At 40.8% G+C, this 14,832-nt stretch overlaps 1 long non-coding RNA gene across 1 annotated transcript in view; it reads right to left on the reverse strand.

Annotated features, from left to right (window-relative positions):
• LOC148108790 (uncharacterized) overlaps positions 1–14,446 on the reverse strand; it is a 129,110-nt gene extending 114,664 nt beyond the window's left edge. Inside the window, exons 1-3 of the long non-coding RNA XR_015726971.1 lie at positions 14,304–14,446; positions 9,755–9,813; positions 9,297–9,401 (exon numbers count right to left, since the gene is read on the reverse strand). This is a non-coding gene — a long non-coding RNA (uncharacterized LOC148108790). The remainder of the gene's footprint in view (positions 1–9,296; positions 9,402–9,754; positions 9,814–14,303) is intronic.
• Positions 14,447–14,832: the final 386 nt, after the last annotated feature.

The raw sequence follows: 14,832 nt of genomic DNA on the forward strand, positions 1-14,832 counted from the left end.
TGCTCTGCTGTGCCCTCTCCAAGTTTTTGACCCATAGAAACCAGATTTAACTACAATTGTTGTTTTGAGCCATATAATATTTGGTTAGCTATTTGTTACCCTGCACAATGTAACTAACACATTATTAAATAAGGACATAATCTAAGAACAGACAAAACCTTGGAAATAACCTAAATGCCCAGTCAAAATGGCAGCTATATGAATTCTGATAGTCCATATTGGAGTGGAATATTATATAGTCACTAATAACATTTGTGAGAAATGATTCATGATGGGGAAATTCCTATTTTTATCAGCACATCTTGGAGGAAATAGCTATATACAAACTTTTTTAAAAGTCAACAATATAAAGGAGTTTTTATTTTCCTATAACTTCACTAACGCAATTCTTTATTCTTTCCCAGTTTAACTGATAAAATGATACTTCGTTCTTTACTTTATATTTTTTATAACTGTGAGGTTAAGATTTATCCAAATGTATATAAGCTTTATACATTTCTTTTTTTGTGAGTTGAGGATTCATGATTTTTCCCATCTCTGTTGCAGCGGTCTTTGTTTTTCTTATGGACTTAGAGAAGTTTCTCCATGTGCAAGGTATCATTCCTTTGTATGCATACTGCAAAATTTTCCCAATTAAAAAAAATTTTTTTTCTCGGTTTTGTCATTTGCTTTTTCATTTTATTTCTCATGTTCCTCTTGCCTTTTAATTAAGCCCAAGTGTTGTGAGCACCCAGGGTTTGGTATGTGCTATGGAAGGTGCAAAGGAACCGGAATGGGCAGTCTTTCCCACTGAGGCATTAGGATGTTATTGGGGTGCCAGTCGTGCATACGTGAATCACCAAGTGAGGAAGCCTCTCGGCCAACATGTAACCTATTTATCTAAAAGTAGAATTTTATAATCAAACATATTTAGGAAATATTAGGATAAACAAAGTTCAAAGTATTTCTTTACCAATAAAGTATCTCTTCACTGAGAACTTTTTGTATGCTGAAACGTGTTGGCTTTTCAGGCAGGCAGGGGGCGGCGTGCGGGGGAGTGGGGAGCACTGTAATGACCTCAAGTATGTGCTCCTTGAGGTTAGGATGGGCTTCCTGAAGGAAGATGAACTGCCTACTGTGAACTTGTTACACACACACACACACACACACCCCTACACAAACACACACACACAAAGATATTATAGGGAAGGGACCAGGGGGGAGGTGGAACAAGCCAGGACTAACACAAATTAATGGGGATCTTCAGAAAACTGATTAGAACATAAAAAGAAAGGGTGGGACTATCCCATTCATCTTGTTCTCACTGTCTGTCTCTCTTCAAGCATGCTGCCCAAATTCTCTACAGGAGAAGTGATCTGGGCCTATTTCTCTGGCCCATGTGGTCTGTATCCTGGAATTTGTCAGCCCTTAAACCCTTTGCCATAGGGAGATGCCCAAAGTGACAAGGGTTCCTGAGGGAGGAGGCTCTGGGAAAGATCTCCTTGACAGACTTAGCTCTGTGCCCCTTCCCTTCCCTTCTCTTCCATCCAGGTTCAGTCATTGAGTTCTCTGGCACCAATGCTTTTCAAATATTTGCAGAATGCTCTCCCACGCCCCTCAGTTGGTGCTGAGGTCAAGCCGGCAAGTTCTGCTCATTTAGGTTTTACCCATAAATCATTCTCTCCCTTCCCCTTCAATGCTTCAGTGGTTCTTCCCGCCCCTGCCTGTGGAGAATTCTGAAAGCTTGCTGCCTCCCTCTAGTCTCCAGGGAAGGACCTGTTCCCACCACTGGCCTCTGAGAAACCCAGGCTGCAAAGTTACCACTTCTCTACATCCAAATTAGAGCAGCAGATTGAGCTCACCAGATGCCCTGATGTCACCCTCTTGGCTCCAGAGATGTCCAACCCCAGACACAGGACACGGGAATGGGCTTTATCTCTAGGCATAGGGTGGGGAGTCAGGATGCCTGGGTTGATTCCTGGCTCAGCTTGCAGTTTGCACAAGTCACTGACTCTTTCCTGCTGGGACATGACTTTCCTAACCACACACTGCCCAGCCCTCGGGCTTCCTATAATAAAGTCTAAATGGGCATCCATCCACGGTGTCCCAAAACACAAGGCAGCCTGAGGAGGGAGGTGACCTCCAGGATGAACTAGAACATGGCAATTTCCACCACATGCTCATCTCTTTCCTGATAATCACACTTCTTTGAGATTAATTTTCCTCAATGCCAGAAGGGAACAACTCGGAGAGAACAGAAGGAATTACATACCAAGTCCTAAATCCGAGCTGGTCTCACCCAGAACTAATCCTAATGCACACCTACTCTTTGCCAGAGACTTGTTAAATAGTCCTGCTAGAACTATGCAAAGTAGATATCGTACCGTGTTACAGATAAAGAACAAAGTCCAGAGAAATTCAGTGATTTACCCAAAATCACACACTAGCAAATAGCAGAGCAAGGGTTCTAGAGCACTTCTCTACAACCCCTCACCTCAGAGGGTACAAGAGGCAATCAGAGGACATTTACAAAAGTTACACATTTTGAAAGGTAAATAGGAAGTTCTTTGACTTGGAGTTTTTGACCATATTTCCCTAACCTGCTTTCTGGAGCTCCTTCTACCCCATTTTCACTTGGTATTATTAGAAGACAGAAACAAAACTAAGTTAAACCATTTTGAAGTCTCCTCTGTGCCTAGAACCATTATGCTTGGCCTAGATGTATGACAGGATACTTTTCCACATGGCTAGAACCAATCTACTAATTGGTCTGTGTGTTCTGACCTATTTGCTGTTATTTGGTCAAGTCCGGTTGGTAAGACTAAACCTTTGGAATAAAAACAGTCACAATAGCCACAAAAAGGAGAAGGACAAACCATAATTATTAAGGGTATCCAAAGACGAGGGTGGGGTAGGAATTGATGAAAGATGGAATGAAGGGGAAGAAAAGCATAGGCTCGACCCTTTGGCAGCCCTCAGCCTTCTAAAGCTGTGGTCTCTGGGTCTCTCTCAGATATAAGGAGCTCTCAGCACCTGCCCTCATTCCGATAGTTGACACACAGGCCCTTCCACTCTCCTGGGTAGGGGCAGCAGTCTGAACCCAGAGCCACCCCAGCCTGGCCTTGGGGCCAATGTTGCTCATCACCCCTGCAGGCCCCGGCTGTGAATGCACAAGAGGCCCTTTGTTGCCATCACACTGAGATCTTTTATTCTCCTTATGACCCAGGAGCTTCTGTGTGCACAGGGCCCGCCTCCTCCCTTCTCAAGACACTTTGATCCTTCTGCCATTTGAAATCTTGCTGTCTTTTCAACACCCTCCCAGACAATCAGGGTTTTTTTCTTTTCAATAACCAAGCTGTTCTCCTTATTTCTCCTCTAACAACTCTGACCAAGAAGAGTTCAAGGGGGCAGATCCCAAGAAAGTAACAGAAGCACTACATTCAGTTGGTCACTGGCTGGGGTGAATATGAAACACCTTCCACAAGCTCAAAAATGTTTGTTGAAAGGAAGAATGAATACAGGAATGAAGTGCTAAGAGGAAGTGACAGCAAAAGCCCGAGGAAAGTACAAGGTGGTTTCTTCCATGGACAACTGGTCAACTCTGGACTGCCAGAGTAGTCTTTGTCTCCATCTTCTCTCATTGCCTCACTCCCATAGCCTATCTCTCTCACGTTCATCCTTTCCTCTTCATTTGCTCTCCTGCCACATCACTTCCTATATCTCATAGCTGTTCTAGGTCTGGGTCCTCTTTAACTGGTGTCTCTGCTTAATTCCTTCCATCCATCCTGCATATCACCACCAGCTCAATCTGTATGTATCATCTCCCATTTCAAAGGTTTCCCATACGAGCATCTTGTGTCTCATGCAAGGTCCTCTGTGATCATTCTGTCTATTATCACTTTCTTAGAGTCAGCAGAGTATAGTAAAAATTGTACTGGATGAGACAGTCCTAATCCCCAGTCTGCCTTTTGTAGGTATATAAACTTGGGCAAGTCACTTCAACCTTCTGGACCTAACATCTCAACTGTAAAATGAGGTGACTGAGCCGGATGATCTTTGTAGTACCTACCAGTTCTAACATTCTGTGACCCCGTGAAACTTAACACTTCTGCCAAATTGCTGCTGACTCACAAATATTCCTCTGACTGTCCTAACTTGGCTCTTCTGAACATGTCTTTCTCCTTCTTAGACTGGCCTTCCTCTCCTCCCATCCAAACCACATACAACCTTCATGGCCCTCCTATAGTCCCATGATCTCTGGAAGCTTCCCTGGCCCACCAATAATGAGATCTCTCCTTCTTCTGTCTCATACAGATGGTGCCCATCACAGATGCCTGTAATATTATCACTCCATGCATACATATCTTGTTTGTCTGACCACCAGTAAGTGCCATGTTGTAAGATAGGATGTCTTATACTTTCTATACCCTTGTACCCAGAGGGTACCCCACAAATAGGTGACAATCTCTGGTGGTAGAAACATTGGACCAGGAATCTAAAAAGTTGGGCTCTAGTTTCCAATGATCTTAGGCACTCCATCTACATGGATCTTAGTTTTCTCATCTGTAAAATGAGTGCTTTGGATTGGGATACAAACTCATCTCCGAGATTCCTCCCAGAGCTGACATTCTGCAGTTGGTTGTTGTTGTTGTTTTAATAGTGTCCACCCTTCTTGGAGTCTCACTTTTCCTTAGATCTTTCCAAAGCCTTTTGTCTGGCTCTTACTTAGGCTTAGCAATGGAAGTAGGAGCTTTCAAATAAAGTACTTCAATCTCTCACCCAACCAGCTCTGGAATAAGTTAGAATTCAACTATAATGAATGGCCACACTATGGACTTCCAGATTCTCTCAGCTGGCTAGATTATTCCTCAGAAGCAGACTCTGTTTCCCCAGGAAAGGCTGGCTATTTGGCATTGAAAGGCTTTTTGCTCTATTCCTTACTCTTAAAGCTGCTTGCAGCCACTCACAACTTTAATACCAGTATCCTAACAACAAGGGTTGAATAAAGTCTCAGAATATTCCCCTTCATAGATGGGCTCTTACACAGTAACCAGTATTCAGTTCCTCCTGGTATTTATAGAAACAATTATTTCTATAGTTATTGGTTTTAATTAAAGCTAGAAAAATGCTGGGGAGCTTTAAAAACCAAAGACTTGTATCTTTATCCAGAAAATGGAAGAAAAGCCAACCATCACAATGATCAATTTCATCTGCTAGTGGCACTGCCACAGTAATTTAACAAAGAATTACAAACATATTCTCATTCCTTGCTTGATACCACATATTCATACACACCCCACCCCTCACCATACACAGTAATGTCTTCTTCATTATATCATTTTAGGCAAGACATTGCATTCTGTTACGATTTCATAGACATTGGTAAAATGTGCAGTGGGGGGAAAGGCAGTGGAATGTAAGAGGAATTTCTATGAGAAATGCCCAGTTCTGTGCTGAGTCATCTGCTCCTAGTCTTCCCTCCCTAGGCAATAATAACAGCTCTCATTTATTGACTGCTTAAGAAGAGCCAGCATTCTGGAGGTGGGGATTGTTATCATTTATGTCTGGAGATGGGCAACGAAGTTCAGAGAGAGCCGAGAGCCCAGTCTCACAGAATAAGTAACAGGCCAAGAGTCAAATGCAGCGCTCTGTGGCTCCAAACCCATGCTTGTAACCACTTTGAAACACAGCCACACTCATATCTCTTTGGCCTCACAGGGTGTCCCAATCCATTTGACTTGCTTGGATAAATACAGATGGCTAGGATCACCCTAAGTTTGCCTTAAGTAGTTTCTTAGCTATTCCTGGGAACTTCACAGGAAACTTTAGCCAAGGTTTCTCAAGGCCACTTAGGAACATGAAGTTTGATTTTTTTTTTTTATTGATTTGAGAGAAAGGATCATTTTCCATCACTAATACCTACCTATTCCCACTTCCCTGCCTGGTCTCCATAATGAAAAGAAAACAGTGCTGGTTATCTAGAGTAGGATGAAAAACTGGGCCCCAACCAACAGATTTAAATACCTTCTGTCTATTCGGTGTCCTGTGAATTGATAAGGGAAGGCGTGGCTGGGAGAGGGAAGGGGAATCATCTCACCAAAAGTGCTTTTGTGGGCAGGATGAATGTGGCTGTTAAAGTCGAACAGCTTTCCTTTTCCAGAAAACAATGGAGCTCCACTGAATCACTGACTCCCTTTCAGACATCTCCTTTTGACTGTCTGACCCAACCCCATAGTTGAGATTCAAGCTGTTGTCCCTGGCCCAGCGACTGGTACCCATGCCAGTTGAGAGAATAGATCTGGTGCCACCGCCTGTGGCTATATACAGTGTTCTGAGCTAATCCTTTGATGAAGAAACCTAGAACACCAGAAAAACTTCAGGAAAAAATCACTTGGTGCAAAATAGACAGTTCTACCTTTTAGATAGCCTGAGTTCCCACACTAATCCCCACCTGCCCAAGGCGGTCCCAAATGGCGATTTAAGACCAAAGCAAAAGCCTTCATTAGGTCCTCCAAGACATGGGCTCCAAGGATTTTGATCAGAGTTCTTAGTTTGATGTGAGTTATCGGCGCTGACAGACAAGTGACACTTTTATTCTTATTCAACTATTGTTCCTTGGGTGTGTAGGGCCTTAGGAATCTCGGAAGGTCTGTTAGGAGTGTGATTAGCCAGGCTGGATTTAGGCATTCTGGGCAGGTACCTTCCTTGCCGCCATTCTATCAACGTGCCATTACAACCTTACCCGGCATTCAAAACAATTGCACAGAAAAATGTAGTGTTTAGATGCCTAAGCCAAAAAATTTTTCAGAGAAGTGAAGAAGTTTTAGGAATACCTTAATCAGTTTATTTCACTCATATTTTCCTTTTCTTAATTCATGTCAAGAGTAATTTATGACTTTTTAAAGCCTACATCTAAATAAACATTTTTTAAGGGAGAAAAATTAAAATTCTAAGTTATGGGGGAGAGAGGGAGCGCAATTCACAGTTCAATCCTAAATCACACAGCTAGTCAATGAGAAAGCCAAGATAGGACTCAAAGACCCTCTTCCTCAATCCCAGTATCTTTTTGTTGTGGAGTCAGTCTACTGTGGGCTGACACTGGGTCTCCACATCGGGCATCAGTCAGTGCAGCCATCTGCTTGAAGCTCTGCTGGAAGCCTACCCACCCTGCTGGGTCCAACCCTCAGCAAAGGGGACAATGAATTTTGACAAACGCATCCTACTTCCAGAGTCAAGACTCCTCCTTCTTCCCTCTCAGGCAATCATACAGAGTGACTGAAAAGACGTCATTCTGCTGGCCTGGGCACTACACAGGAACTGGCTCAACCGTTAGAGCCTGTGGGCCTCAGCTCCCACCCTCTTCCCTAAGAAGCTATGAGTCCTAAGCCACACTGGGACTTGTCAGGGGAGCAGTTCTCACCTGGGCAAACAGAAAAGAAGGCAAAAAAAAGGTAGGAGGCAGAAAGTGCTAATTTCTAGAATGCCTCCTAGAGATGGAAGAAAGCCCAAAGATTTCTAGGACAAGGTGGAAGGAGTGCCAGAACTTTCTTTCTTCCCTTCTAGGTTCTTTGGCTGGTCTAATAATTAAATTGACATAAAACAGATTAACAAGAAAAACAAACTTAATTGCATTCTCATGGGAGCCCCACGAAGACATGAGAGGCTTTCTCTAACAGTCAGGTAGTTAAAGTTTATGTGTCCTGAGCTGAGAAGAGGGTAGGAGTCTGGGACTTCAAATGGGAGGAAGACAATTCACAGGAAGATGAAAAAGAGAAAATGTTTGGTAAAAGAATGTTTGCTATGCTCTGTGGAGAAATCATTTTTATGTAAAAAACCAAAAAACAAAAACAAAAACAAAAAACCACAAAAACCCACAAACAACTTATCTTTAGTAATAGCTTTCTTCCTGGTATAGGCCTCTTATCTAAATTCTTTTAGGCATTTAAGGGGGAAGTAAAAAGCCCTTCCTGAGTCTGTTGAGTTTGACTGTCTTCAACTCAAAAGAGTCCACGTTCCAAAGCAGCACGTTCTGGGAAGGCCTGCCCTGAACCCCATCGGTTCCCTCCTCTGAAACTTCCCTGGACGTTTCATACAGTAAAAGCTGAGCTGGTAGATTGCTCTGATTTCACTAAATTAATCCTGTACTCTTGAAATTAGGTCAGTTCTCTTAAACAGTGAGGTCTCATTTTAGGGGGTGGTGATGCAGCTGGGACCCGAAGGTTAGGCCTATATTGTACAAGAAATCAGGTACTTAATAAGGTATTTCCATGGAAACAAAGGAAAAACCATGGTCAATGATTGGGACAATTATAAACCAGTTTCTGAGTTCTGAGAGTAGCCAGTCAAGAAAATTTCTAGATGTCAAGTTCAAAGCATCTTCAGATGGAGTGAGGGCAGGCAGTGACCGCATGGCCATAGGTGTGAGGACTGTCTATATATGAGCTGTTGTGGTGATTTCTCTGTGATTTATATTAGGGTGTTCCAATATAGCTTGCACAGCTTTGGAAAGAGGACAGTTTTAGTTCTTATTGATTCCAAGTCAGAAGGGTGGGAGAACAATTAGGAATGCTTGTTTGGAGAATTACAGCCAGATATTGGAGGAAAGTAGAAGAATTCAGGATCTAGGACAGTTTACAGGTAGGAAATGAAACCTCGAAGACAATTAACAGACTAGAATCTAATCTCCATGAGTGTCTATTACAGTTTCTACAGAAACATAATTTTTATCTCTACAGTTCATTCCCAGTTTTATTAAAAAGAACCATAGTAAAGTATTTTGCTTGCAAATTGTCCATTTCAATAAATTTGGCTTGATTATTTACATAAGTGCAGCAAGAATAATGACTATATAGAATCTTTTTTTATCTGTTTTGCTGGTGTTTTTTATAAGGAACCTCAGATTGGACTTTTAACAGCTTCTTGGGGCTAAGCAGCCAAGCCAAGCACTTGCCATCAGACTTCACCCCTAATAGTTGTAGATTTGGTTGAATTTCTCTCTTCTTGAGGTCCTCAAAATACCCTGAGGTTCCTGGGCCTGCCAAGAAGTATCCTTCCTTATTCACCTGGTAAGGCAGCAGGGAACTCTGTAAGCAAGGTACCAGACTGGTTTTTCAAGGGGCTTTACTGGTTCAATAGAGGCAACCTTAGCTCCTTAAAGCTGTCTGGTCCTATCTGAGTCTGTGTGTTTCTTTCTCAAATATGATATTCCAGTCAAATCCTTGGTGATACAACCAATGTTCCTAAGTGTGTCTTGCTACAAGGATCACAAGTTGAACACATGTAAATAACTATATTGCCATGAAAATAAGAATACTCACTGAGCGTTTCTGAATTCTGGAGGGATCAAGCAAAGAGAAAAGATAAACATTTCATCTTTCTTCACAAAGGTATATTTCATCGAATTGCTCTAAGTCCTAAGTAGCCTAAGAGAAAAAAGGAAAAAACATTTTAGGGGGACCCAATCAGGTGGAAGCAGGTGGCTCGGGCAGTGAAAGAATTCACTCAAAGCAGAAAAAAGGTTTATTAAATACACTGGAAGGGAGCAGTAAGCAGGACAGAAAAGGAGAGACCCTCTGACACAAGGCAGTGGTAGGGAGCTATAGTTAAGGGTGGGGAGTGAGGAAGTATGGGAATGTATGGAATTTTCCTTTTTTGGTACTTGTGCCTGGTTGTAAACAGCCCACTGGTGAGCTAGGGCATATGGATATTTGGAGGTGGGTCACCTAATGAGCCTGTTTGCATTCAGCCCCTGGTCACTGTAGGCTCTTTAACTTACTCAGGTTTCCATTGCTCAAGCCTGTTGCCTAAAAGTGGCCTCTTCAAGTTTCTTTAAATCTGGAAAAACAAATCATTTTTAAAAATCAGCAATGTTTCAAACAAAAAGTCATAAAAAATTACAATCATACTTCTCAATTCAAATATTCAGTCCCATGTTATTAACATTGGTTCTACTTGAATTCACGTTTTCTATTAGTTCTAGAAATTCTTACCCAGTTCAGTTTTTTTTTAACCTCAAAGTTATCAGAAACCCGTATTCTAGAGTACTTTTCAGGAGTCTCCTTGGAGATGAAGCACTTTTGCAAACACTTGCACAAAAGCACCAGAGTAAAACAATAACCACCTGTAAATGACAAAAGATCTAAAAATGGCCATGATTAAAGATCTGATGAGAGTTTATTACAATGCAATTGGCAAGGAAATTTGTTTATTTCTGTGACACATAACATTTTCAGATAACTGGAATTGTGACTGATAACATTATATTAAGACATAGTAGATTTCTAGGAATTTCATACAGTTTGTAGAATACTTATATACCTATGCAATACAACATGAAGAAGGCTTAGTATTACCTTTTGTTCAATAATCCGTTCGTGCAATTTAACATATCAAATAAAACTAATTAGTTTAACATCTCCTTTTTTTTGTTGTTTGTTTTTTTGCTTTTAAAAAATAGGGAGAGAGAACAAATCTTTTGCAATTTTTCAGGCCCTGTATAAAATTGCAAAGTTAGTTCGAGGTCAAAAGACTTCATTGCAATTTAATTTGAGGGAAATTCGTCAAAAATATCAAAGATTTTTAAATCTTTGTTCAAATAGGATCATAGGTCACTGTGAAACAATACTTAAGTCATCCATTTAACCATAGTAACAAAGACTTCACAGGCAAATACAAAAAGTTAAATAGTTGTTTAAAAAAATTAGTTATATTCAAAGAGAAGACTTAGCTTTCTTAAGTAAATAAAGATCTAATGAAGACACAGAGGAAATTAGTTTGACAAGACACAAAATCTTTGTCTCTAGGTATATTACATTAAAAGGTAAAGAAAAATATTATTATAATCTCTTATCAAAAGCACACTAATAATTCAAGAAACGTTATCCTTTTAATACAGAGAAAACTAAATTCTAATTTTTGCACCAGCTTATTCTTGACATTAAAACTTATTTTTTTAAAGCTTAAAATTTTTTTAAAATTTTTATTTCATTTAATTAGGTTTATTCTAACTTTAGCCAGCTTGACCACACATTAAAACTCCTTTCCAAGGATTCCTTTTCCACAAACCTTCTATAACTTTCTTTTTTACATTCAGATTTTGTCCTGTCTTTCCTTTTTCTCATTTTGAAATAAATAGCCTTTCTTTAGGACAATATTACTTTCTTTTCCCTCAATAAAAATGCATTTCCGTTCCTTAACCTTCCCCTGCAAACACACATCCTACTTTCCTTGTGTTTGGAGAGGTGTCCCTTATTTCTAGCAGCTTTAATTACATATATTAGAATTTTAACCCTTAAGAACCTTAATTTTTAGTGAAAATTTAAAAACAAACGATTATGAACGGTCTTTACATTAGCATTCTATGGCTTGGTAAATTTATAAATACTTTGTATAATTTCTGAAAATACATGTTCTCCCATAGTAAATTTTTCAGTATGGCACAGACTGTGTTTACTAATGGACCCAAATATCTTCAGTTCCTCTGTAAAAGGAAGCTTATATTTAGTAATCACTGCTTTAGTATTTTATCTTATTTGGAAATGATCTAGATAATCAATAAAATTCGACCATTTAATTTACCTTAGGAAAACTCTTATCAGTGGAAGTCACCAAAGAGATTTGGTAACTATTTTTGAATACATATACCATAAAACAGCCATTTCTGAAAAGTTCACCTAAAATTTCATATTTCATTTACATCTATTTAATTTACTTGTTCTTAACAATCATACTTAGATCACTCATGAAACTTTCAGGACACATTAAAGCAGTTGGCTCTCATCTTAAGTTATTATTATTATTATTATTATTATTATTATTTTGCTGAGATATTTTGTAACAGAGATAACATGTACTTATTTTACTCTTCGTAAACCTAGGTAAAGTACAAATATTATATACTTAATGCTAATAGCCCTAAACACGCCTGTATTCATTAAACCAACAAACTTAAACTAGTTTTTATTTACCAAAAAATTATCCTTGATCATGTGACTTGAAAAATATTTGGTTTCGTCTCTGGTACAGTTCTGAGATGTAGCAATACTTAAATTTATAAACACATTTTTAAGTCAATTAAATGAAGCTCTTCACAAATTAATTGTGGCAACACCAACTGGAGGTGGAAAAGTACCATATCTCTAATGTACGTACAAGAGACAGACGTAAACATATTGATAAAAGGAGATCTATGGCTTTCATTTTCAAATTTCAGCCATGAATCAGATACAACAATATAAAACTCACTAGCTCATAAGTACTAGGAGTAAAGTTAAGTTTATGAGCTCAGACGGCTAAAGCTTTTTACTACATGTGGAGAAGACTTGAAGATTTGTATTGTAGTGTTTGTACTGTGCTTGACAGGTGATCTTCAGGAGGCTAGGGTCTGGAATCTGGGCTAGACAGACTTTTTAGCAGTTTGTATTTTAAAAAGTCCTCTTCCTCCCCACCCCCTCTCCTTTTCTCAGTCTGGGCAGAGTTTTAATTACCTCGTGGGGTGTTTACATTTCAAAGACATGGTAAGATTTACATCTTTGAGCAACAGAGAAAGAATGCATACCTTAGGCCTAGAGATTAGTCCGGAGTGCTCTGTGTAAATCTTGTAGCAAAAGGGAAGCTAAAACAGGCAGCAGAGTGTGTAAGGAATTTTCTGGGCAAAGTGGAGGAATTTTGGAAGTGAAGGGAATTTGCTGAGGAGATGGGGCCAGACTTTAAAAAGGGGAATTTACATTGGATGTGGACTTTAATTTTGTTCTAAGGTTAATTTCTGCTCGTCGCCTTGTTAAGGGAGCCCCCGAGGCTAGCCGCTATACTTCTTTGTATCCACTTTTTAATTTGGTCTTTCCATAGGTACCAAGGAAATGACTGTTTAAAATGAGCGCTCTCTTTAAAAAAATGTTGTATTTCAAATATAGAAGCTTCCTCAATTCAAAAGGTCCATTCCAGGGCGCCTCGGTGGCTCAGTCGGTTAAGCATTTCCCTTTGGCTCAGGTCATGACCTCAGGGTCCCCTGCGTCAGTCTCCCAGCTCAGTGGGGAGTCAGCTGCTCCCCCTGCCTCTCTCTCTCTCTCTCCCACACACACACACACACACACACTCTCAAATAAATAAATAAATAACCTTTTTAAAAAGATCCATTTCCTGGCCATTGACAAGTTTATTAATCTCAAGAGCGACTCAAACCAATAACCTTTTTACGGCTCAACCAAGGGCACAAGAGGTGCCCCACAAGAGAGTACAAGAGATGCGGCCCCCACAAGATCCAGAAAGTTCACTCCCAAAGTTAGCCTAAGAAAGCGAAGGCCTTTGCTGTCACTGGCTGCACTAATGCTTCAGTGAAGCTGGATTTTAAAGTATCCTTTTTCCTCTCTTCCACAAACCTCCCCTCTTCCCGTCTTAGCCTTTTGTTTCAGGATTCCGGTACCACCCTAAAGACGTGAGGAGGGAAGCTGGTGGCACAATTCCTGTCACACCAGCTAGCGCCTATATTTCTCTATAAAACCCCCCTCCGCACCGGTTCCTTCCTCCAGAAGACCTTGCAGATTTTGAAGGCCAAAGCCTGTCGCAGCCTCCTTTGCCCAGCTAGGCAATAACGCCATCGTTCTTCTTTATCCCCAACTCTGTCTTCGAGTTATATTTTGGCCCCGAATCACTGGAGGTTGGTTTTCGACACCTTCAATCACAGACCACCTAATCTGTGACACGGGGCAGGCTCTACAGAAACAGGACTTTTCCACCACTAACAAGACAACAGAGGTTGAGACAGCAAAGGCCCTTATGGACTGGGACCCCTCAAGACAAACTCCCCTGAGAGCTGGCACAGCCGAACGACAACAGAACATGCTATTTGTGACTTCACGTCCCAGAACCCCAGTCCACTTGACTGGCCTCCAGATGCACACAAGGATGTAAACTCCCAGATGGCAGAGACCAGAGAGAATATTCTCACCAGTCGCAAAGCCAAGCTCTCAGCACATAGAACAAGACAAAAGGAAAAACTCAGCTGGCTTTTACACAGGGGACCCACGGCAAAGCTCCCTAAACAGATGCCCTTCTGGTGAGAACCATGAACTCACCAGTCTGTGAGACCGGCTCACACAACAGATTTATAGGACCTGTGCCTGCGTGCTACCCTGTGGTTTTTCCTCTTAACCAATGACACACAAGACAAAGACAAAAGAAAGCAATGGTCATTTCTGGAAGGAACACGATCAATAGGAATCAAGAGTACTCATGACAAAGCTTTACCAGAGTCACTGTACCCAAGTAACGAGCTCACACAAATATTCTCTCCTAATCTAAATTTAGAAAAAGAAAAGGATTCTCACCTTTTTCACTTCCAGCACACCCGGCAGACAGAGATCCAGGAGACTGACAGGGTAAGAACACTTACCTCCTGCCAGCTGCAATCTGAGGTCCCAGCATCTGTCCCCTGTAGCCGCCCTGAAGTGAGCACTGGCCAGCCCTAGGTTGGGCACCAAAACTGCAGAGGAGAAATACTTTCCTTTCTTCCTTTACAAAATTTTTGGCTGACCTAATAATTAACTTGACATGAAACATTAACAGGAGAAAAACAACTTTAATTATGTACCTATGGGAGCTCCACGATGATGAGAGGCTCTCCCTTGACAGGTAACTGAGGCTTATATGCCATCCCAAGTAAGAGAAGGGAAATAGGGGTCTGGGACTACAAAGGGGAGGAAGACAATTCACAGGAAAAGGGAAGAGCAAATGTTTGGTAAACAAATGTTTGCCATACCATTTGGAGAAGTCTTTCTCATGTAAAAAAAAAAAAAAGTTTTCTTTGATAGTAACTCTTCCTATCACAGACATCCTATTTAAATTCTTTTAGACAGT

Source organism: Ursus americanus, chromosome 16 (assembly GCF_024610735.1).
Source record: "Ursus americanus isolate L20-20 chromosome 16, mUrsAme1.1.p, whole genome shotgun sequence".
Taxonomy (NCBI): Eukaryota; Metazoa; Chordata; class Mammalia; order Carnivora; family Ursidae; genus Ursus; species Ursus americanus.